At 52.4% G+C, this 24,511-nt stretch overlaps 1 protein-coding gene across 1 annotated transcript in view; it reads right to left on the bottom strand.

Annotated features, from left to right (window-relative positions):
• DYNC1H1 (dynein cytoplasmic 1 heavy chain 1) overlaps positions 1–24,511 on the bottom strand; it is a 1,654,074-nt gene that overhangs the window by 1,387,194 nt on the left and 242,369 nt on the right. The window lies entirely within an intron of this gene.

Genomic DNA, 24,511 nt, shown 5'->3' with positions numbered 1-24,511 from the left:
TAACAACCCCCCTTCCTGGTCCCACCCCTAGGGCTAGACCTAGTCGCGTACCCACCCCTTTCTTTAGGATAAAGGCAGGAGCGGGGACCCTTCCAAATTAGATCATCTTTGAATCAAGAAACTACTTTCTACAAAAGGAACTCTCGGCTCTGCCTTGTGGCTAAGGAGTAGTCACCCTGCATCCGCAGGCACCATCTAAGAACTCTGCGGTTTGATGCACGTCCTTCCTCCGGAATCCGACTGACCAGCTCGACGAGACCCGGCTTCCCTGGCACCTCTGACCTCTACCTACCTCTACAGCTAAGCTGAGAACCGTAGGTGCGACGAGACCTCGAGGGACCGGCCATCATCAGAACTGCACGACTTCTATCCAGCACGACCGCCGAGGGATCCTCTGGTGAGTGCTTTGGGGTCCGAGAAGCCCCGACCCTGAGCAGCTCCAGCACTGAAGACCAGCCCCCCAGCATCCACGAGATCTGCGTGGGGCCCTTCTGCTTTTTGGCTGCTCACCGCGTTGTCTGGCTACTAGCCCGCTGGCTTGTGGCCTTCCCGACGACGCCCGACATCACCACTGCTGGTCTGGTTGCTCCAGACTGGCCCTTGCTCCCTTCCAAAAGAGGAGCACCCCGGACCCTCCTGGTCCACTCCAGACGCCATTTTAGGTCCACCGCGTGGGCTTGAATTTGCCATGGCTTGTTGCCCCAATCCTGGGTCCAGCGACGTCGACAGCATCAACCATCGTGGGACAGCTCGCACCTCCATCCTGGTCGCTGACAACGCCTCCTGGTCCGTGAGACTGCAGAGCCCAGCGTCGCCCACTCACCTGGTCGAGGTGACTCCATCCGGTGCCATCCTGGTGCCCATCTGATCACTGGCTAGTGATTCAGGACTTGGTCCCCTCTGCTTACAGGTGTCTTCCATCTTCGATCCAGGCTTGGATCCATCGAACAATCTTCACTGGTCGCCTGCCAGCAACTCCTTCTTTCAGGCTCCTGGTTCGTCAACGAGGATTCCCGACGTCTTTTCAGACCTATGCAGCCGCAGCCCCTGAGCTAGGTAACTTCGGCATTTCGGTGCCCCAGCATAGCCTCACTATCCAAGGGTCCAGATCCACTGTCGTTTTCGACCTACCCTATCGGGTTCGCCCGAGAACACCAACTTTGCTTTTACTAGCTCCCATAGACTTTGTCCCGCATCCCGCGTGAGAGTGCACACTCTGCACCAGAGTCCCCTAGGCCTCCTACTAGTAATCTTAAGGTTCAGTAACGTAGTCCTAGCGATTCCAAAGCCTATTAGTCCAGTACTTACCTGCATTCCACTTCCATAGTATATGGTTTTCCGTGCCCCTCGGGCATTTGTGTAAATTGTGCAACTTAAAAGTATTTTCGTAAGAGTTTTGTTGTGTGCTTAATACCCCGTCCTCATAAAGAGTACAGGGCTGTTGTGATCTAAATAAATACACTGTTTATTTTCATAACACTTGTGTGGTGTCCTTTCACTTGGTGTTCAAGGGGTATATGTGATGGTATAACAGCTGGCTTAACACGCCCTCTAGAGTTTAGCCCGAAGACTGCTCGTATCCATGCTACTAGGATAGCTGGTCTAGAAGGTTGACTTACAACCAAGCACCATAAGGGTTGTTTGGACTGATACATAGTGATCACTAGAATAGTGAACACTGAATATCAGGCCAACTTCTCACACCAAGTGCCCACAAGAACGTCACACAAGGCCTCATTGACTGCGGTTTGAGGACCTCAGTGAGGAGATTAGTCCTCACGGCCGCAACGGGGAGCTCAAGGTTTAAGGCCTTGGCCGCCCTCGTCAACACTACACTATATGTAGACCCCTCCTCCGAAGCCACGGTCGGAGGGGAGACAAATCCAGTGTCTGGCGAAGTGTCAATACCACTGGCCTCCCCAAGCTCATATGTCCAGTCCTGTTGAGACTGGCCAGAGGGTCCTCAGACCCCTCCCAATCTTCCTCGTCACCCGTTTCTTGTAAAACAGGATTAGCAGACGGGGTCTCCTCATGGAAAAAAAAATCTCTAAAGGCCGTCGGAAGCGGCACCGTTCCGGCGCCAAAGTCGGACCGTAGGGAACATTGGGGACGGCGTCCACAGTGGGCGCCGGGGGCGACACCCGTGGTACCAGCGCCGGTGAGGTCGTTCGGTCGACCGTCGACGACCCGGAAGCGGATCTGGTGAGGTCCTGCGACACCGGGACCGAAGTGGCCGGCAGCGTCAGGGCCTAAGCACCCGACCCGCTAGGGCCTCCAGCCGGGACCGTTGGGCCTGGAGGCGCCACGGAACCCGACTGAGGAGGGAGGGACCTCATGGCCATGAGGTATTGCTCGATCTCCGGCGTCGCGCCGTGCTGTGCCCAGGGACCCGAAGGTGTGGGGCAGGCGGCGACGCTTGCAACTCCCGCTGAGCCGCATGGGCGGTGTCACCCGAGCCCCCGCCGCATTGTGCGAGCGTCGGGGTGGGTCGGAGGAACTATGACGTCTCTCCGACCTCTCATGCCTCTTACCTGAGGACTTGGAGCCTGACGACCGGTGTCCACTTCCGGAGCTGCGATAACTCAGACCCCGCGACCGGTCCCTCGACCTCCCGTGGGACCTGGAGCGGCGCGGGGCCGACTGCCGGAGCTCGAGACGCTTGCGGGACCGCTCCCGCCTAGCCTTCGACGTCAGGGCCCGGCAGTCGGAGCAGGTGCGGTCGTCGTTATCGAGGCCTAAGCACTTCAGGCACCGGCGATGGGGGTCCGTAACCGACATCAGTCGGTCGCAATTCGAGCAGGGTTTGAACCCAGGCATCCCTACCGACACCGATAAGAGTCGAAGACTCGAAATAAGAAATTATCAAAAAGATAAAACGTTTTACTCATAAAGTGACTAGGGGTAGTGCTTCTCCAGATCTGCGCTAGCTGGCGTGGAAAAAAGAAGAACTGACGTCAGCGTGCATGGGCGGCGTCTAAGTACTCCAACGAGCCGCAGACGACGCCTACCGATGCGCAGGGGTATTGCTACGCAAAAATTTCCGGATCCTGTCTGACGCCTGGGGATATTCTAAGGTAAGGAATCTATTCTAAGGTAAGGAATCTATCACTAACGTGTCTTTCAGATCTGAATTTTCTCCATTGTCTGCTTTTCTGTGAAATTTCTTCTGTCTACTTTTGAAAACTTGAAATATTCCTTAAAAATCGTACCAACTACTGAAACGTGATTTCTTACCTGATTCCTGTGCTGGACCTAGGAGCCCAGTACTGGATTACAAAAGTAAAGAGAACATACTTTACCTGTAACCTGAATTTTCTCCCATTGGATATCATTGCTAGATTTACACTGAAAAGTTTCGAAATGTGAACTTTTAAAATACCTTTTTATTCCTTAAAAATCATTGCAATAACCAAAACGTTTTTACTAAACTGTTTTCAGCTTAGACCCCAGGACTGAATCTAGGATCCAGTCCTGGACTTACAAAAGTTATCTACGAAGTAATCAACTGTAATTGTGTAGAAAAAACCCATTGAGCTCAATGCTAAGGAATATGCTACTTACCAGTATGGATCTGTTCTTGGCAAGTAGGGCTGCTGACATTCATATCTGAGCATAGATCGCCGCCTAGTGTTGGGTCCGGATGATTGCACATTGTTGTCTTGGAAGAGTCTTCGAAGTATCACGAGATAGGTGGCTTCTCCCCCTGGACTACAGTGCGCATGGGCATCCTCTCCATCCTCAGATTGCTTTTCGCCATTGTGGCAGAGATGGAGTGTAATACTGAAAGTGATGACCATGCCTGAAAATGATTCTGAGTGCTACAGCTGCGACAGGCACCGGGGAGGAGGGTGGGCGATATGAACGTCAGCAGCCCTACATGCCAAGAACAGATGCATACTGGTAAGTAGCATATTCCGTCCGAGGCATGTGGGCTGCTGAATTCACATCTGTGCATAGAATAAATAGCAGTTACCTCCCTATCGGCGGTTGCCCGTGCCAGCTGCAGCAGTCTGAAAGAGAGTTCTGAGAACAGCCTGTCCTACAGCAGCTTGCTGTTTGGAGTGTACATCTACGCAGTAGTGTTTGGTAAATGTATGTATGGTGGTCCATGAGGCTGCTCTACATATATCCTCTAGAGGAATGTTACCCAGGAAAGCCATGGATGCCCCTAGCTTGCGTGTGGAATGCGCTCTTGGGGGAACTGTTAAAGTGCGTTTGGCCTTTTGATAACAGATTTGAATGCATTTAACTATCCATCTGGCTATACCTGATTTGGAAATAGGGTTGCCTTTGTGTTGTGGAGAGAAGGCAACTAACAGTTGTTTAGTCTTTCTAAAGTCCTTTGTCCTGTCGATGTAATACAGTAGAGCTCTTTTAACATCTAAGGTGTGCAGTGCCCGGTCTGCCACTGAATCTGGGTTTGGAAAGAAAACTGGCAGTTCTATGGTTTGATTAATATGGAACTGGGAGACCACCTTAGGCATGAATTTGGGGTTAGTGCGCAGCACTACCCTATTAGCATGAATTTGTAGGACGGGCTCTTGAATTTTTAGGGCTTGAAGCTCACTAACTCGTCGTAGCGATGTGATGGCTATTAGAAAAGCCACTCTCCATGTAAGAAACTGTATCTCACAAGAATGAAGAGGCTCAAAGGGTGGCCCCATGAGCCTGGTGAGAACGTTGTTTAGATTCCAGACAGGTGAAGGAGGGTGTCTGGGAGGGATCACTCTTTTGAGTCCTTCTAAGAAGGCTTTAATAGCAGGCACTCTGAAAATGGAAAGATGCTGCCTGTTCTGAAGATAAACTGCTATGGCGGCCAAATGTATCCTAATGGAACTATACGCCAGATTGCATCGATATAGATGCAGCAAGTAACATGATGTTTTGCGTGGACGCATCTAGCGGATTAATGTCATTATTGGAACAGTAGATGACAAAGCGTTTCCATTTGGCTGCATAGCACGCCCTAGTTGTAGGCCGCCTTGCCTCTTTGATGATGTTCATACAGTCAGGGGGCAAGTTGAGGTAGCCAAACTCTATGACCTCAGGAGCCAAATCGCAAGGCTCAACTGTTGCGGATCTGGATGCTGTATGTCTCCATGGCTCTGAGTGAGGAGACTGGGCGTGAGGCGCAGCCGTTGGTGAGGCACCACTGAAAGTTCCAGGAACGTGGTGTACCAAGCCTGACGTGCCCACGTTAGAGCAACCAGGATGAGCGTCATGGAGTGCTGCCGCAGTTTGCGTGCCACTAGCGGTATGAGCGGAGCTGGGGGAAAAGCGTAAGCAAATCTGCCTGACCAGTTCATCCATATCGCATTGCCCTGAGAATGCGGGTGTGGGAACCTGGCGGCGAAGTTTTGGCATTTTGCGTACTCCTTTGTGGCGAACAGGTCTATCTCTGGATGACCCCACTGCTGGAAATATGGTTGGAGCACTGAGGGGTGAATCTCCCACTAGTGCATTTGATGACTGCCTGCTGAGCAGGTCCGCCATCTGGTTGTCCTTGCCTGGGAGATGGTCCGCCATGAGGAAGATGTTTCTTTGGATGGCCCACTTCCACATGCTCTGGGCTAGATGAGATAGCTGCGAGGAGTGTGTGCCTCCCTGCTTCTGGATGTAATACATGGCCGTCATGTTGTCCGTCCGGATCAACACGACTTTGTTGCACAGGTGCAATTTGAATGCTTTCATTGCCATGAAGATTGCCATCAGCTCTAAAAGATTGATATGCATCTTTTGCTGCTGTAACGTCCTTAGTCCTTGCACAGTGTAATGGAGGACATGCGCCCCCCAGCCCTGGAGAGATGCGTCCGTTGTCAGCACTACTTGTGGGACAGGCTTTTGGAACGGTCGTCCCGTGCACAGGTTTTGTGTGTTCCACCAATGCAGAGAGTTGTATGCACGACCAGTCACCAACACTTGGTCTTTTAGATGCCCATGAGCCTGGTTCCACTGTCGTGCTAAGCATTCTTGAAGGGGACGCATGTGTAGCCTCGCGTGCGGGGCTATGAATATGCAGGATGCCATCATACCGATCAGCTGCATGAATACTTGTGCTGGGAGCGATTGTTGGGGCCTGAATTTCTGAATTAGCAGCTGCATGCTGTTGACTCTGGCAGAGTTTGGCTGCGCTGTTGCCGTTGGAGTGTTTATTGTTGCCCCTAGGTACTGTTGCACATGAGCGGGCTGAAGGTGCGACTTTTGGTAGTTTAGTGAGAATCCTAGAGTGTGTAGGAGGTGAATTGTGCGTGACATGTGGCTGGCACACTGCTGGGCGGACTTTGCTTGAACAAGCCAGTCGTCCAGGTAGGGGTAGACATGGATGTGCTGCCTCCGAAGGTGCGCAGCCACAGTTGCTAAGCACTTGGTGAACACACTGGGGGCAGTGGTGACCCCGAAAGGCAGGACCTTGAATTAGTAATGCTGATTGTTGATGGTGAAGAGATATTTCCTGTGACTTGGGTGAATGGGAATGTGGAAATATGCATCCTTCAGGTCCAGGGTTGCTAGGAAGTCGCCCTGACTGAGCAATGGTACGACCTGCTGTAAGGTTAACATATGAAAGTGTTCTGACAGTATGTATTGGTTGAGGGGTCTGAGGTCTAGAATGGGCCGCAGAGAACCGTCCTTTTTTGCGATTAAGAAGTACAGAGAATACACCCCTGTACCTCGCTCTTTTACAGGCACGAGTTAGATTGCCCCTTTTTGCAGCATGGAGAGTACTTCTTGCTGCAATAAGTGCATGTGCTCTGCGGACATAGGGCGGTGCCTTGGGGGTATGTTTGGGGGAGTGGAGGTTAGTTCCAGACAATAGCTGTATCGGATAAGTTGTCTCACCCAATTGTCTGTGGTAATGCCTTCCCAGACTGGCAGGAACTGCTGGAGTCTTCCCCCGACTGGTGTTAAATGGCGGGGGGCAGTGGCAAGGCGTCACTGTTTGTTGGGAGCGGAGGATCTGGCATGGTTATTTCCACGTCCTCTGCCCTTGGTGCTGTTTCCACGATATCCACCCCTGTTATTCTTTGTATAGGTGGTTTGCGTGCTCCCCTTGTTGCACTGGGCTTGCTGTAAAGCTTGTCCTCTAGAGGCTCCCCTATTACCGCAGCGACGAAAGGAACTGCCCCGAAACTGCTGTGACTGCAGAGCCCCCATGGATTTTGCCGTCTGTGTCCTTTTTAATTTTCTCGAGGGTTGTGTCTACCTCGGGACCAAAAAGGAAGTCAGGGTTAACTGGCTGGTTGAGCAAAGTTGTTTGAATTTCTGGTTTAAACCTAGAGATGTGGAGCCAGGCGTGACGTCTCAACATTACACTAGTGTTAATGGCCCTAGCAGCCGTGTCTGCAGCATCTAGTGCACATTTGATGGATGCATTAGAAATTAACTTCCTCTCCTGTATGATCATTTCTGCTCCCTCTTTGTAAACATCAGGCAGGTGTTGCAACAGCTGTTCTAATGTGTCGTAGTGAGCCCTATCGTATCTAGCCAATAGGGCCTGTGTATTTGAAATCCTCCAAATATTAGCAGCCTGTGCTGCCACCCGCTTTCCTTAAGCCTTCAAGGTCTTTGATTATTTGTACGGAGGAGGAGCATCACCACTAGTTTGAGAGTTTGCCCTCTTGCGAGCATTGGCCACTACGAGGGAGTCCAATGGGAGTTGGCCCTTTATGTAGGTAGGGTCCACTGTCGCAGTTCTATATTTTTTTTCAATCCTTGGGTTTACAACCCTTGTCTTCGTGGGCTCTTTGAAAATGTCCGTAGCATGTTTGAGGACGCCTTTCAGCATAGGCAACGTTTTTGCCGATTTTTCAGAGGTGTGGAAAGTATCAAATAGGAAATCTTCTTGCACTGGTTCTGCGTGCATTTCCACGTCATGGTTGAGGGCTGTCCTTTCTATTAAAGCGTTAAACGCCGCCGTGTCTTCAGTAGGTGAGGTTTTGGCATTGTAAGACTGAATGTCTGGTGAAGCTTGTGGATCATCAGGGTCTGCAGCATCAGTCCATTGCTGAGGTTCCTCCTGGTCAGTGTCAGTATGATAATTGAAGGCCGTCTGACCGTACTCATCACCCACGTCCTCCTCGCTTTGCGCTGGAGAATATGCAACTTGATGTGAATAACTCAACATGTTTAAAGAGAACTGGTGAGGAGGTTGAGTCTTTTTTCCTTTTAAGAGGGATTTTGTAGGCCTCCAAGGGATGTTCTGGTGCGATTTTCCGTTTATGGATGGTGAGCCTGCCAGATTCCGAGTCGATGAAGAGCTTCGACTGGTTGTCATACGAGGGTTCTTGGAACATAACCCCCTCAGGATTTGACTTTGAAGGCGCGGACACCCTTTTGGATGTGTCAGTGCTTTTGTGGTGCTCGATATGTTTGGGTCGAGCTGTTGGGGGCAGACCGTATTTAATTGGAGGTTGACCTGTGGACAAGCCGACCTTTTAAAAGCTTGCTGTAGTCTTCGACCCGAGCTGCTTCGTCGGCTCACTAGCATGCTTGCGTCGACTCGAGCTCACGGTGCGTAACATGCACGGCCTTGGGCGTCGATGCAACCTGCTGTTTCGGGTCGGGTTTGGTCTTCGACTCGAGAGCCTTGCTCAGTAGCGGTTTAAACGCTGAAATTGTCGGTTCGACCGCCTTTTTGGCCTGGAGACTTAGTCTTGTCGCCATGTTTGGGCGTCTACGTCGACTGCGTCGAGGTGACGTGCTTGACTGTAGAGACTGGCTTCGGGGCCCCGGTCTTCGAGGCGGCGCCCCCTTGCGACCCCGAAGGGTTGCTGACACTCTTCGACTTGACTGGCGTCGAGGAGTCTGATGGCGTCGATCAGATGACTACTTTCAGTAGTTTCGGTTTAGCCTCTGTAGGTTTCGGTTTCGATTTTGATGGATCGACCGATGGCTCCTTTGAAGTATTCTTAGCCGGGCCTGGACGCGGGGCTATAGAATGTGGAGTAAGATCTTGGCTAAGGCCTTCCGGCGTTGCCTCGACCTGAGCCGTAGGGAGCGTATTGTCATTATTAGGCCCCGCTACTGCGGTTGGGCCTGGCTCATCGCTGGAGTCGTCATAGTCGGCCCGATGGCCTCTGCGTCGTCCCCTACCTCGACGACGTCTTCTTCATGGACGTAGTCCTCGTCCACATCGAAGTTGGAGTCATGCTCCGACGCTGGGTCTGACTGCTGGTCAGGATCTTCTTCGTCGGAGCCTTCCTGGTCACTGGCTTCGAAGAGGTTGTCCGGCTCGGGCGCCGACTTCTGCGCCGACTGTCTTTCTGCGCGTCGAACTCGAAGCGTTTTCTTCGAACGGAACTTTGAGCAGGCCATACAGCTGGCCTCGTCGTGGTCCGGGGATAAACATTTATTGCACACTGGGTGCACATCAATGTGAGGGTATTTAGAGTTACAGCTCCGTTCCATCGTCGTCGTAGTTTGGGCCTTTGGTGTCGAAGTCAAAAACTGCCGTTGACGTCCTGTTCGAAGAACTGGAGAAAGATAGGCACCGAACGAGACAATGCAGACGCCCCGAAGGCCTTTTGGCCTTAACAAAGAGTTTAAATAATGTTTCCGAACTGGAGTCGAGAAAGTACATCCGAACCCAATGGTGGAAAAAAACAATCTAGGGATGGAGAGGATGCCCATGCGCACTGTAGTCCAGGGAGGAGCCACCTATCTCGTGATACTTCGAAGACTCTTCCAGGACAACAATGTGCAATCATCCGGACCCAACACTAGGCGGCGATCTATGCACAGATATGAATTCAGCAGCCCACATGCCTCGAACATATTATTTTGGATGGAAGCATCCAGTGAATCAATGTGAATTGTTACAATATATTGCAAATCTTTTCCACTTAGCGGCAGAACATGCTCTGGTAGTGGGTCTTTAGCTTCTTTAATTATATCCATACAGTCTGGTGGTAGCTTTAAGTAACCAAACTTTAAGACTTCAAGACCAAGACGCCAAATTCAGTTGGCTTGGTTATGGGTGTCTTATTTCTCCATGGGTCTGTGTCAACAGGGATGGCGTGAGCCGTAATTTTTAATGTGGAACCAGTGAGAGATCTAGTAGTGTGGTGAACCATGGCTGGCGTGCCCATGTGGGAGCCACTAGTATTAGTTTGAGAGACTGTTTGAGCTTGCGTACTACTAGTGGAATGAGTGGGAGAGGCGGAAATGCGTACGCTAATCTGCCTGACCAGTTCATCCATACTGCATTCCCCTCCGACCCTGGGTGTGGAAACCTGGTGGCGAAAGTTGGGCATTTTGCAGTTTCGTGGGTGGCAAACAGATCTATCTGTGGATGCCCCCACATTTGGAAGAATGGTTGAAGAACTTGTGGGTGTATCTCCCATTCGTGAATCTGTTGTGACCGACGACTCAACAGATCTGCTATCTGATTGTGAATTCCTGGAAGGTGTTCTACTGTCAGGTGTAGGTTTTGAGGAATGGCCCATCTCCAAATGTTCTGTGCAAGCTGGGACAGATGCAGAGCCTGATTCGACTGCTGTGCTAGACATTCTTGTAATGGGCGCATTTGCAGTCTTGCGTGAGGAACTATGAAGATACAAGACGCCATCATGCCTATCAGTTGCATGAACACTGGCTTGGAGAGACTGCTGGTGTTCAAAAAGGGAGACTAAGGTCTGAATGCTCTGTATCCTGGCTGGACTGGTATACGCTAGAGCTGTAGATGTGTCTATGGTAGTTCATAGATACTGATGAACGTGCGAAGGCTCTAGGTGCGACTTGGTGTAGTTTATTGTAAACCCCAAGTCGTGCAATGTCTGAATTGTTTGTTTTGTGTATTGGACACACTGGTTGAACGATTTTGCTTTTATGAGCCAATCGTCGAGGTAAGGGAAGACATGTATCTGTTGTCTTCCGAGATGTGATGCTACTACTGTTAAGCACGTTGTAAACACTAGTGGTGCTGTTGTGACCCCGAATGGAAGGACTTTGAACTGATAGTGCTGTCCTTGTATGACAAACCTTACATACTTCCTGTGCGCAGGATGTATAGGAACATGGAAATCGGCGTCCTTTAGGTCTAGTGTTGAAAGAAAGTCTCCCTGTTGTAGTAATAGGAGTACTTGTTGTAAAGTGATCATGTGAAAATTATCTGATTGTATGTAATGGTTGAGGGGCCTGAGTTCGAGAATTGGTCTTAGTGTCCCGTCTTTCTTGGGAATTAGGAAGTACAGGGAGTAAACTCCTGTTCCCCGTTCCTCTAAGGGAACTACTTGAATAGCATCCTTTTGTAGAAGTGCTATAACTTCCTGTTGAAGCAGAGTTATATGTTCTGTGGACATTGGACGCTGCCTGGGTGGTATGTTTGGGGGGTTGCTGTGAGTTCTAGGCAGTAGCCATGTTGGATAATTTGTCTTACCCATCTGTCTGTTGTGATGGAATTCCAGACCAGTAGGAACTGTGATAATCTGCCCCCTCAGGAGTGGAATGTTGTAGGGGAGGCAGAGGGAAGTCACTGTTTGGAAGTGGAAGAGGAGCGGTTGTTGTTATTACCTCTACCTCTTCCCTCGTTATTGTTGCCTTTGTATCCTCCTCTAAAGTAGCCTTTGTTAGAGGAGGTCTGTGTGTGAGTCATAAAAGATGATGTTGTATCTGTGCCGGTTTGCTTGGAGCCTCCTCTAGAAAAGGAGCGGCGAAAAGAACTTCTAGTCTGTGTGGATTGTAATGCACCCATAGACTAAGCTGTGTCCGTGTCTTTCTTCATCTTTTCTAGTGTGTTGTCTACTTCCGGCCCGAACAACTGGTTCTGATTGAAGGGCTGGTTCAAGATGGTAGTCTGTACCTCTGGTTTAAAACCTGAAATGCGTAACCACGCAGGACGTCTGACACTAGTATTGACCGCTCTGGATGCGGTGTCAGCTACATCTAGTGCACATTTAATTGAGGCATTGGATATTAATTTGCCTTCTTGTAAGAGCTCTGGGGCCATATGTATAAACACATTTTCCCATAGAGACAGAATGGGTAAAACGCTTTGATACATCTGGCCCATACTGCCTGATCTTTGTATTGATCTGAGAGGTGCTCCATTAATTTTTCTAATTGGTCGTAGTGAGCCCGGTCATAGCGTGAGAGTAAGGCTTGTGTATTTGCTATGCGCCATATGTTTGTTGCCTGCGCAGCAATCAGTTTCCCTGATGCATCAATAACTTTAGATTCTTTGTAGGGCTGGGGCGTGTCACCAGAAGACTGGGAATTGGCTCTTTTACGTGCATTAGACACTACCAAAGAGTCCAGTGGCAGATGTCCCTTAATATAGCCTGGATCAGATGGTGCTGGTCTATACTTCTTTTCTATTCTTGGATTTAACACCCTACATCGTACCGGGTCTTTAAATATTTCTGGAGCATGTTTAATGACTCCTTTGATCATGGGTAGTATTTGCGTAGACCTTTGTGACTGCTCAAATGTATCCAGTAAAAAAACCTCATCAATGGCATCAGAGTGCATTGGAACCCCATGGTAAAGGGCAGCTCTATTTAATAGATGATTAAACCCAATACTATCTTCTGGAGGGGAAGGTTTTGTTGGGTAGTACTGAGGATCAGGAATATCTGGCACATTGTGTGGTGGAAAACAATATAGGTCGTCATCCTTAGGATATTCTGGATTGACATCTTCATCTAAAGGATATGCATGTGGCTCTGATACGTCATTCCCCCCCACCTAGATCATACTCCTCGTCAGTGTGGTGTGATGATGCAGGAGATTGAACAGGAGAAGCTATAGGTTCAATATAAAGTGGCATAGGAGTGGAAGAAGGTAAAGGAGAGGAAGGGTGCATTGGAGAAGTTGCACAATCCTTTTTGGTAGGAACCACAGGTAGAAGTGGTGTGTCTGCTGGTCTCTTGTAAGGAATTGCTTCCACATGTCCAGTTTTTGGATTGATATGGACCTTTCTTTGTTCAGGATATGGTCTAAACAGTTCTTCCTCCACTACAATCTTCAGCGTTGATTATTTCGGTGCTGATAGCGGTTTTTTTGTGTTTTATGCTTTAGGAGGAGTTAGAGTCCTGTGGCAAATTTTTCTGTGCCGAAGGTGGTTTCGTCTTGGTAGGCTTGTTAGAGGGTTTAGGCGTCTCTGTATCAGGCCTTGGAGTCTTTAGTACCGATGTTGGAGATTTCGGCTTGGAGACAGGTTTTGTTGGCCCGGCGGCGCCGGACTCTGGCTTTCCATCTTTATTCTTGGAACCGAAAGGTTTCGGAGTCTAAGGTTTCGGAGTCTAAGCTTTTGGATCCCGTACAGTTTTTGGCTTCGGCCCCGATGTGTCTTTTGGTTTGGGTGCCGAAGGATCTTTGTCTTTAGGCACCGAAGGGCGTCTTGGCTTCGGTGTCGAAGAGTCCTTCGGTGTTGAAGGATGTTTTGGTGCCAATGGAGGAGGTGGAATTGGCATATGTGGTTTCGTCGGTGCCAAGGCACCGGAAGGCGTAGTCTTTTTCCTCGGAGCCGAGCCCGAAGGCGGGGCGTTTGGGGGTAGATTTCGGTCTCGACTGGGCCCCATGGGCGGAGTGCCGACCGTGCCTTTGGCTTGGGTAGTGTATGTTGTGCAGGGGCAAGAGTACTCACGGGCTGCCGAGATGGAATCGAGTCGTCTGAGCACTCTGCCCCCGATATGATCGGGAGATCAGGCGAGTCTTCCTCGGCGACGTGTGGAGCCTCGTCCTCTGAGATCTTCGAGTGGATCCTTGTCCCCGGAGACATCCTCTCTGACGATCTCCTCCTCAAAGATGGCCTCCGGTGCTGGCGCTGATCTCGTGTCGACGTGCCCTCCGATCCCGAATGGTCTACTTCGATCGGAAGGATGCACAGACTGCAGGTCGACTTGTGTCCCATCGATAGACAGAGGTTGCAGACCTCGTGATGGTCGCTATGAGGGAATTTTGCTCGCCATACTGGGAATCTCTTGAATGGAGTCCTGTCCATGAGGCGTAGGCCGTACGGCGCCTATAGGCCCAACTGCCCCCGACGACGCACCAGAATGTAGCTGGTGATGTCGGAAAGTCTATTCGATGTCGAAAATGTTTATATAAAGTTTCACGCTTCGAAGTTGCTGAAAAAGTCTTTTCTAGCCAGAGCGGAAAACTTTCACCCGAACCCAGTGGCGGAAAAAAACAATCTGAGGATGGAGTCAATGACCATTCGCAGTATTGTCCAAGGGAGGAGTCACCTATCTTGTGACTACAAAGACTTCTTCCAAGAACACAACAACCTGCAATCATCCGAGCCCAACACCAGGTGGCGATCTATTGCAAAAGTGTACTATCTGCAGCTCATATGCCTCGAACACAAGTTACTTACCTATAACTTTGGTTCCCCAGTATTGGTAACTTTCATAGATTCCCATGCTTTGTATCATTCCCAGTCGTCAGCCTGGGATCCTCGGTAAATAGAAAATACCATAGAAGTATATACAAAAGAGAAAGTAAAGCCTAGGCCTAATCTCATTTTGTAGCATATCCACCTCTTTTTGTAAAAGAGACCAAATACGTGCAACAACCAATCAGATTAGCCACACCCTTTAGAACCCTCCTGAGAGAGACTCAGATTTTCGTAACCGATGTAGGAGAGTAGGGTCTGCAATCCTATGATCACCCCAGATTTTTGATTTTTGCTTCACTGGTTTACGACTTCTCTGGCTGTGGGCCTGCTAATCAGACCCACAGCCTTGCTGTTCTCTCACTAAATTGACACGTGTACCTTAGGTGCAGTTACCAATTGGTACTGGGCCACCTTATCAGACACTGTAACTCAGGGCATAGGTGTACCCAGGGCCTACCAGGGGTTGAAGCATGTATTATGCCACCCCTGGCTGGGCCATCTAAATCTGACACAACTGGCTGCACGACAGCTGGGTCAAAGTGGTGTAATCACCCTTTGCTGTAGATATAGTATGACTATATCTAACCCTAAAATGGACACATGTATTCCTATCAGTCACTCCTATGGCAGGCCTTAACAATCCTGAAGGCAGAGTGCTTGGAATCATGTGAGATGGTGCTCTGGCATGAGCTGAGCCCGTCTGCAGCTTGCGGAAACAAGTCCTAATAGCTGTTCTATGATAACGCGTGCCATATACTCTTAAGTGCATTATAATCCTCGCGGTTATTTGCTATCTTTGGTATCGCTTTATCAAGACATGTCGAGTAAGGTGTCATACGAATTGGAATACTAACCCCTCACCAATTCTGGCGACGGGGTTAGCATTCCACCCTTCTAGAGGGGCACGACATGTATGTAACTGTGAACCCCGGTTAAAGTTAACTCGAGCCTCAACATCACAAAATGGATGCTGCCACCACAGACACAAGTCTGACCTCCTGCTGCTGGGAGTCCTTCCAGCGAGGAGAGCTTGGACAAAGGGTTTCCTGTCAAGGGCGGTGCTAGCACCGACCCAGACAGGGTTTTGTGTATCCTAGGTAGGCAGGGCTGAATAGGAAGGTGACTGCAAGTGGCACCCCGGTGCTCACTATGCATCTGCCAGTCTGAACCGGTTCCAGGGGCACACCAGCCCCTGAGCTGGGGAAAGTCCAGCATGGGAGAGGGGTGTAACCACCCCCCTTCCTGGTCCCTCCCATGGGCAGGACCTAGTCGCGTACCCACCCCTTTCTTTAGGATAAAGGCAGGAGCGGGGACTGTAGGAGAGTAGGGTCTGCAATCCTATGATCACCCGGACTTTTTGCTTTTGTTTCACTGGTTTACGACTTCGTCGGGCTGTGGGCCTGCTAATCAGACCCACAGCCTAGCTGTTCTCTCACTAAATTGATGCGTGTACCTTAGGTGCATTACCCAATTGGAACTGGGCCACCTTGTCAGACCCTGTAACTCAGGGCATCGGTGTACCCAGGGCCTACCAGGGGCTGAAGCATGTATTATGCCACCCCTGGATGGCCATCTAAATCTGACACAACTGGCTGCACGACAGCTGGGGCGACGTAGCGTACTCGCTCGTTGCTTTAGGTATAGTATCCCTATATCTAACCTCACAATGGACACCCGGGTTCCTATCAGTCACTCCTATGGCAGGCCTTGACAATCCTGAAGGCAGAGTGCGTGGACTCGTGTGAATTGGGCTCTGGCACGAGCCGAGCCCGGTTGCAGCTTGTGGAACCAAAACCCAATGGCTGTTCCATGGTAACGCGTATCATATCGGTAAATTCGGTATAGCGTTATCAAGACATGTCGAGTAAGGTGTCATACGAATCGGGATGCTGCCCCCTCACCAATTCTGGCGACGAGGTTAGCATTCCGCCCTTCTCGAGGGACACGACATGTACGTAACTGTGAACCCCGGTTAAAGTTAACTAAAGCCTCAGCTCCACAAAATGGATGCTGCCACCACAGACACGAGTCTGACCTCCTGCTGCTGGGAGTCCTTCCAGCGAGGAGAGCTTGGACAAAGGGTTTCCTGTCCAGGGCGGTGTTCGCACCGTCCCAGACAGGGTTTGTGTATTCTGGGTAGGTAGGGCTTTGCGAGAAGGAGACTGCGGAGTGGCACCCCGGTGCTCACTACGCATCTGCCGGTTAGAACCAGTTCCAGGGGCGCGCGGCCCCTGACCTGGGGAAAGTCCGGCAGGGGAGAGGGGTGTAACTACCCCCCTTCCTGGTCCCACCCCTAGGGCAGGACCTAGTCATGTGCCCACCCCTTTCTTTAGGATAAAGGCCGGAGGGGGGACCCTTCCAAATTAGATCATCTTTGAATCAAGAACTACTTTCTACGAAAGGACATTCGAGACTCTTCTCAAGATTTCTCCCTTGTGGCTAAGGAGTAGTCACCCTGCATCCGCAGGCACCATCTAAGAACTCTGCGGTTTGCTGCAAGTCCTTCCTCAGGAATCAGACTGCCCAGCTCGACGAGAACCGGCTTCCCTGGCACCTCTGACCTCTACCCACGTCGTCAGCTCAGCTGAGATCTGTGGGTGCGACGAGACCTCGAGGGACCGGCCATCATCAAAACCTGCACGCTTAACCAGCACGCCCACCGAAGGAATCCTCTGGTGAGTGCTTTGGGGTCCGAGAAGCCCCGACCCTGAGCAGCTCAGGCATCAAAGTGCAGCCTCCCAGCATCTCCACGATCTGCGTGGGGCCCTTCTGCTCGCTGCTCAGCAAGTTGTCTGGTCACTAGCCGCTGGCTTGTGCCCTTCTTTGACGACATCCGACAACCAACGCTGCTGGTCTGGTTGCTCCAGACTGGCCTTTGCTCCCTTCTGCAAGAGGAGCACCCCGGACCCTCCTGGTCCACTCAAGATGCCATTTTAGGCCCACCACGTGGCCCTGAAATCTGACCAAGGCTTGTTGCCCCAATTCTGGGCCCAGCGACGCCGACAGCATCAACCTTCGTGGGACAGCTCGCACCTCCATCCTGGTCGCCGACAACGCCTCCTGGTCCGTGAGACTGCAGAGCCTAGCGTCGCCCACTCACCTAGTCGAGGTGACGGCCATCCGGTGCCTTCCTGGTACCCTCTGACTACTGGCTAGTAGTACGAACTTGGTCCCCTCTGCTTTCAGGTATCATCGATCACTGATCCAGGCTTGGATCACTACAAACTATTCATCACTGGTCGCCGGCCAGCAACTCCTTTTCTTCCGGCTCCTGGCTCGTCAGCGAAGACCCCCGACGCCTGTAAGACTGGTACAGCCGCAGCCCTCGTGGCTAGGTAACTTCGGCATTTCGGTGCCTGCATAGCCTCCTTACTTAAGGGTCCTGAGTCCCTCGCTTCCGACTTGCCTTATCGGGTCCGCCCGAGACCACTAGAACTTTCCGTTCCCTCGGGCATTTGTTTTAATTGTGCACTTGAAGTATTTTCCTAAGAGTTTTGTTCTGTGCTTAGTACCCTGTCCTCATAAAGAGTACAGGGCTGTTGTGATTCTAATAAATATACTGTTTTTTTTCATAACACTTGTGTGGTGTCCTTTCACTTGGTGTTCAAGGGGTATGTGATGGTATTACAGCTGGCTTAACACGCCCTCTAGAGTTTAGCCCGAAGACTGCTCGTATCCACGCTACTAGGATAGCTGGTCTAAGGTTGACTTACAACCAATCACCATAAGGGTCGTTTGGACCGATGCATAGTGGTCGCTAGAATAGCGAACGCTGCATATCGGGCCAACTTCTCACAGGGACCCTTCCAAATTAGATCATCTTTGAATCCTGAAACTACGTTCTACGAAAGGAACTCAAGACTTCTTCTCAAGATTTCTCCCTTGTGACTAAGGAGTAGTCACCCTGCATCTGCGGGCACCAACTAAGAACACTGCGGTTTGCTGCACGTCCTTCCTCAGGAATCCGACCGACCAGCACGACGAGACCCGGCTTCCCTGGCACCTCTACCTACATCGTCAGCTCAGCTGAGATCTGTGGGTGTGACGAGACCTCGAGGGACCGGCCATCTTCAGAACTGCACGATGCTTACCCAGCACGACCTCCGAGGGATCCTCGAGTGAGTGCTTTGGGGTGTGAGAAGCCCTAACCCTGAGCAGCTCCAGCACCGAAGTCCAGCCCCCCAGCATCCACGATATCTGCGTGGGGCCCTTCTGCTCTTTGCTGCTCACCGCGTTGTCCGGCCACTTGCCTGCTGGCTTGTAGCCCTCTTGACGACGCACCACGACGACAACACCGCTGGTCTGGTTGCTCCAGACTGGCCCTTGCTCCCCTCCAACAGAGGAGCACCCCGGACCCTCCTGGTCCACACCAGACGCCATTTTGAGTCCACCGCGTGGGCTTGCATTTGCCAAGAGTTGTTGCCCCAATCCTGGGTCCAGCGACGTCGACAGCAGATACCATCGTGGGACAGCTCGCACCTCCATCCTGGTCGCCGACAACGCCTCCTGGTCCGTGAGACTGCAGAGCCCAGCGTCGCCCACTCACCTGGTCGAGGTGACTTCGTCCGGTGCCATCCTGGTGCCCATCTAATCACTTGCTAGTGATTCAGAACTTGGTCCCCTCTGCTTACAGGTGTCCTCCATCTTCGATCCAGGCTTGGATCACATCGAACTTCATCACTGGTCACCTGCCAGCAACTTCTTTCAGGCTCCATAGACTGCAACAAGGATTCCAGACGTCTTTTCAGACCTATGCAGCCGCAGCCACTGGGCTAGGTAACCTGAGCATTTCGGTGCTCCAGCATAGCTTAACTATCTAAGTGTCCAGATCCTTTTTCGTTTCAGCTCTACCTAGTCGGATTCGTCCGATAACACTAACTTTACGAAATCTAGCATCCATAGACTTTGTCCTGCGTGAGAGTGCACACTCTGCACCCGATCTCCCTAGGCCTCCTGCTAGTAATCTGAAGGTTCAGTAGTCCAGTCCTAGCGATCCTAAAGCCTATTAGAGTAGTACTTACCTGCTAGTAATTTTGCATTCCACTTTTAGAGTATATGGTTTTTCGTGCCCCTCGGGCATTTGTGTAAATTGTGCGACTTTGAGTATTTTCATAAGAGCTTTGTATTGTGCTTAGCGCCCTGTCCTCATAAAGAGTCCAGGGCTGTTGTGTTCTAAATAAATATACTTTATTTTCATAACTACTTGTGTGGTGTCCTTTCACTTGGTGTTCAAGGGGTATATGTGATGGTATAACGAACAAGTTACTTACCTTCGGTAACGATATATCTGTAAGAAACAGTAGTTAGTATTAGATTCCTTACCTTAGAATATCCCCAGGCGTCAGTCTGGATTCGGAAACTTTTGCGTAGCAGTACCCCTGCGCGTCGGTAGGCGTCATCTGCAGGCGTCCCCTGCGGCTCCGCGTCCGGCGTCGTGCGCCGTGATGACGTCGCTGGAGAATATAGATGCCGCCTCCGCGCGCGGACGTCAGTTCTTGGTACACAGCTTTTCCGCGCCAGAACACGCAGAGCCATGTGAGAACCAACACTGGTGCCATTTGAAACTAGGGCCCTGAAAGGGGATGACCTTAACCCTAGGTATCAGTTCGCAGAACGGGGAGGATGGGTGGGGCGGTAAGGAATCTAATACTAACTACTGTTTCTTACAGATATATCGTTACCGAAGGTATGTAACTTGTTCATCTGAAAGACACAGGTTAGTATTAGATTCCTTACCTTAGAATAGATACCCCAGCAATACCAACAACGGTGGTGGGTCTGCGAACCGATACAATCCTACACCAGAAAGTCCTGGAGGACCGAACGGCCAAAGAAGCCATCCCTCCGGACTTTACTGTCCAGGCAGTAGTGCCACGCAAAAGTGTGCAGCGAGGCCCACGTAGCCGCCTGGCAAATGTCCTGCAAAGGGACTCCCCGGCCCAGGGCAGTAGTAGCCGCCGTGGCCCGAGTGGAATGGGCCCTCAGCCCAACAGGAGGCTCCTTCCGAGCCAAAGAGTAGCACGCTTTGATGCATAGAACGACCCACCGCGAGATGGTTCGTTTATGTACCGCCCGTCCCTTCTTCACACCCACGTAGCCAACAAACAGTTGGTCATCCACCCGGAACTGGCGTGTGCGATCCATATAAAATGAAAGCGCACGTTTTGGGTCCAGACGATGGAGCCGCTCTTCATCCTTTGAAGGATGCGGAGGCGGGAAGAAGGAAGGGAGGGTGATGGACTGCCCGATGTGAAAAGCAGAGACAACTTTGGGCAGGAAAGAAGGTCTAGTTCTCAAAACCACCTTGTCAGGGTGAATGGACAGGAAAGGAGGTTTGACAGAAAGAGCCTGGAGATCACTCACTCTCCTGGCAGAGGTGATGGCAACCAGGAAGGCCGTCTTTAAAGTCAGGAGACGGAGAGGACAGGAATGAAGGGGCTCAAAGGGAGCACACATCAAGAAGGTGAGAACCAGGTTCAAGTCCCACTGAGGCATCACAAACGGAACAGGTGGATACATGTGTGTGATGCTCTTCAAGGATCTTGTTACAATGGGGGACTTGAACAAAGAAGGTTGATCAGGTAGCCTCAGAAAGGCCGAAAGGGCAGAAAGGTAGCCCTTGATAGTGCCCAGAGCAGAGCCCTGCTGGGCAAGAGAAAGAAGGAAGAGAAGAACCTCAGAAAGAGGGGCAGAGAGAGGATCCACAGCCTTTGCTGTGCACCATGCCACAAACTTGTTCCACCGACAGGCGTATACCGATATCGTGGAGGAACGCCTGGCTGCCAGAATCACATCACAGACTTCAGGAGGCAAGTCAAATGGCCTCAACTGCCGCAGCTCAATCTCCAAGCATGGAGGTGGAGACTGGACAGGTTCGGGTGGAGGACCGTCCCCTGCTGCTGCGACAGAAGGTCCTCCTGAAGGGGCAGGCGGATCGGGGGACCGACTGACATGCTGAGTAGCTCGGGATACCAGTACCTTCGAGCCCAGTCCGGAGCCACAAGGATGACTTGGGCCCGGTTGCGCCTGATCTTCTTCAGCACTCTGGGCAGAAGTGGTATAGGCAGAAAGGCGTATCACAGACCGCAACTCCACTCGCGCTGAAAGGCGTCGCCGTGCGAGTGCCGTCTTGGAAACTCCAACGCGCAGAACTGATGACATTGCGCGTTCTCTTCTGTGGCGAATAGATCTAACCAAGGCTCTCCCCATTGCCGAAAGAGGCCTTGCGCCACGTCCGAGTTCAGACGCCATTCGTGATCCATCGAGCACCGACGGCTGAGTTAGTCCGCCCTGGCGTTCAGAGAACCTGCCAGGTGTTGAACCGTCAGAGTCACGCCCTGACGTTCCAGCCATTGCCAGAGGCGCAGAGCCTCCTGGCAAAGGGTCCACGACACGACCCCGCCCTGCTTGTTGCAGTACCACATGGCAGTGGTGTTGTCCGTGAACACCTGCACTACACTCCCGTTGACAAAGGGGAGGAATGCTTTCAGTGCCAAACGAATCGCCCGGAGCTCCAACAGGTTGATATGGAGCCAGGACTCCGCCGGAGACCAGATGCCTCTGATCTCCGCCTCTCCCAGGTGGCCTCCCCAGCCCTGGAGGGACGCGTCCGTCACAACAACGTGCTCCGGTTAGGGAAGGGAGAGGGATCTGCCTCTGACCCAATCGCGGTCCGTAAGCCACCACTGCAGTTGTCTTGCAGTGCCCTCTGAGATCAAGACATGGTCGGACAGGTTGCCCTGTTGCTGGGCCCACTGAAACTTCAGGTCCCACTGCAGAGCCCGCATCCGCCACCGGGCGTGATGCACCAGAAGGATGCAGGAGGCCATCAGCCCTAGCAGCCGCAGCGTCAACCTGACCGAAACCCGGGATAACGGCTGAAAGATGGGAATCAAGGCCTGTATATCCTGGACCCGCCGTTCCGGAGGATAAACCCCGAAACCGCGCCGAGTCGAGAACCGCTCCGATGAAAAGGAGCTTTTGAGAGGGGCACAGGTGTGATTTCGGCACATTGATGGAAAACCCCAGCTCGTGCAGGAGGTCTGCCGTCATCTGAAGGTGGTGGACGACTGTCTGGGGCGAGCCCGCCTTCAACAACCAGTCGTCTAGGTAGGGGAAGACTGAAACCCCTAACCTGCGCAGATGGGCTGCAACCACCGCCATCACCTTTGTGAACACCCGTGGGGCGCTGGTAAGGCCGAAGGGGAGCACGATAAACTGAAAGTGCTCCTGGCCTACCGTGAACCGCAGGTAACGCCGGTGGGCCGGCAGGACGGGGATGTGAAATTACGCATCCTGCAAGTCCAACGCTACCATCCAGTCTTACGGGTCGAGAGCAGCCAAGACCTGAGCTAAAGTCAACTTCTTGAACTTCTCCTTCCGGAGGAAGCCGTTGACGCTCCTTAGATCCAAGATAGGACGTAGGCCCCTTTTGTCCTTCTTGGGCACCAGAAAGTAGTGGGAATAGCAACCACGTCCTACTTCTGGCCCAGGAACGCGCTCGATGGCCCCTTGGCCAAGAGGGCCGTAACTTCCTCCTGCAGAAGTGTCAAGTGGTCCCCCGACACACGGTGGTTCTGCGGTGGCATGGCTGGAGGAGTGGTCTCGAAGGGGAGGGAGTAGCCCCTTCGGACGAGCTGCAGCACCCACCTGTCCGATATTATCGTGCGCCAGTGGGAGAGGTGATGGCGAACCCTGCCACCCACCGGCGTCACATGGGCCTGAAAGCACGGACTAGGAGGATTTAGTGGCTGATGCTGCGGGGGGAGGTGTGGTCTGACCTCGCCGCTGTCCCCGACCGCCACCACGGCGGTTTCCACGGCCGCCGCCGCGTTGATAAGTCTGTTGCGGCGCGTGGCTGGCAGCACGTGTGGGACCGCCCCTTCCTTGGCCACAAAAGGAGTGAAACGAACCCGTTTGCTGGCGCTGGGTCGAGAGACCCAAGGACTTGGCCGTGACCCTGGAGTCCTTGAAGCGCTCCAGCGCGTGGTCCGCTTTGTCGCCAAACAGGCGACTGCCATCAAACGGCATGTCCATCAATGCATTCTGGACATCTGCCGAGAAGTTGGCGGATCTCAGCAAGGCGTGGCGACGAATCGCCACCGTCGTGGACATCGCTCTGCCCAGTGAGTCGGTCGTATCAAGACCACACCTGATGGAGTACCTTGCTGCGTCTCGGTTGCAAGACCGCAGTCCCAGACTCAAGGACGAAAAGACCTTTTTGCCATACTGGTCGTACCTCTTAGATTCCCTGTCGGGTGGGGCCGACGGGAATGCGGTTTGGGAAGTGGAGGCCTGGATCACCAGACTCTCAGGGGTGGGATGGGTGGACAGAAACTTGGGGTCGTCCGAACACGGACGGTGGCGTCTGGCCACGTTCCTGTCAACAGGCGAACCTGAAGCGGGCCTGGACCACGTGCTTAAAAGAAAGTCAGTTAAGGCCTTGTTGAACTGCAGCAGTGGCTCCTGTGGGCATGACTGCGGTTTGAGGACCTCAGTGAGGATGTTAGTCCTCACGGCCGCGACGGGGAGCACAAGGTTTAGGGCCTTGGCAGCCCTCATCAACACCACTGAATAAGCTGCCCCCTCCTCCGAAGCCACGGTAGGAGGTGAGACAAAGCCAGGGTTGGGGGAGTCGTCCAGACCACTGGCGTCACCCAAGTCACCTGTCCAGTCCACGTCGTACTGACACTCACGGGTCAGAGGGTCCTCAGACCCCTCCCACTCCTCTCCGTAATCTACATCTTCACCATATTCGGAGTCAACAATGTAAACCGGCTCCTCGGGGTTCACAGGCCCCATCTGCGTCGAGCCCGGCGTCGGACGACGCCGGTCCGACTCCGCGTCCGGCGCCGGAGAGGGAATTGGGACGGCGCCGCCTGGAGCCGGCGCCGGAGAACCGGCGCCGCGTGGGGGCGGCGCCTGGGGTTGCCCCGATGGAATCGGCGCCGGAGAGGCCGGGTGACCAGCCGGCGTCGACCCTGCGGGCCCCTGAGGCGCCGGGATCGGAGCCGTCGACGGATCTGGGAGCACCAGACGGCGTCGAGGCAGGATCACCCGTACCGCTAGGGCCCCCGGACGGGACCACAGGGCCCGAAGGCGCCGCAGAACCCGTCGGAGGAGACAGAGCCCTCATGGCCATGAGGAACGCCTCTATCTCCTCGGGCGACGCGCCTT

The sequence above is a fragment of the Lissotriton vulgaris genome, chromosome 9 (genome assembly GCF_964263255.1).
Source record: "Lissotriton vulgaris chromosome 9, aLisVul1.2, whole genome shotgun sequence".
Lineage (NCBI taxonomy): Eukaryota > Metazoa > Chordata > Amphibia > Caudata > Salamandridae > Lissotriton > Lissotriton vulgaris.
The sequence above is the reverse complement of the archived record's forward strand: the minus strand, read 5'-3'. Positions and strand labels throughout refer to the sequence as shown.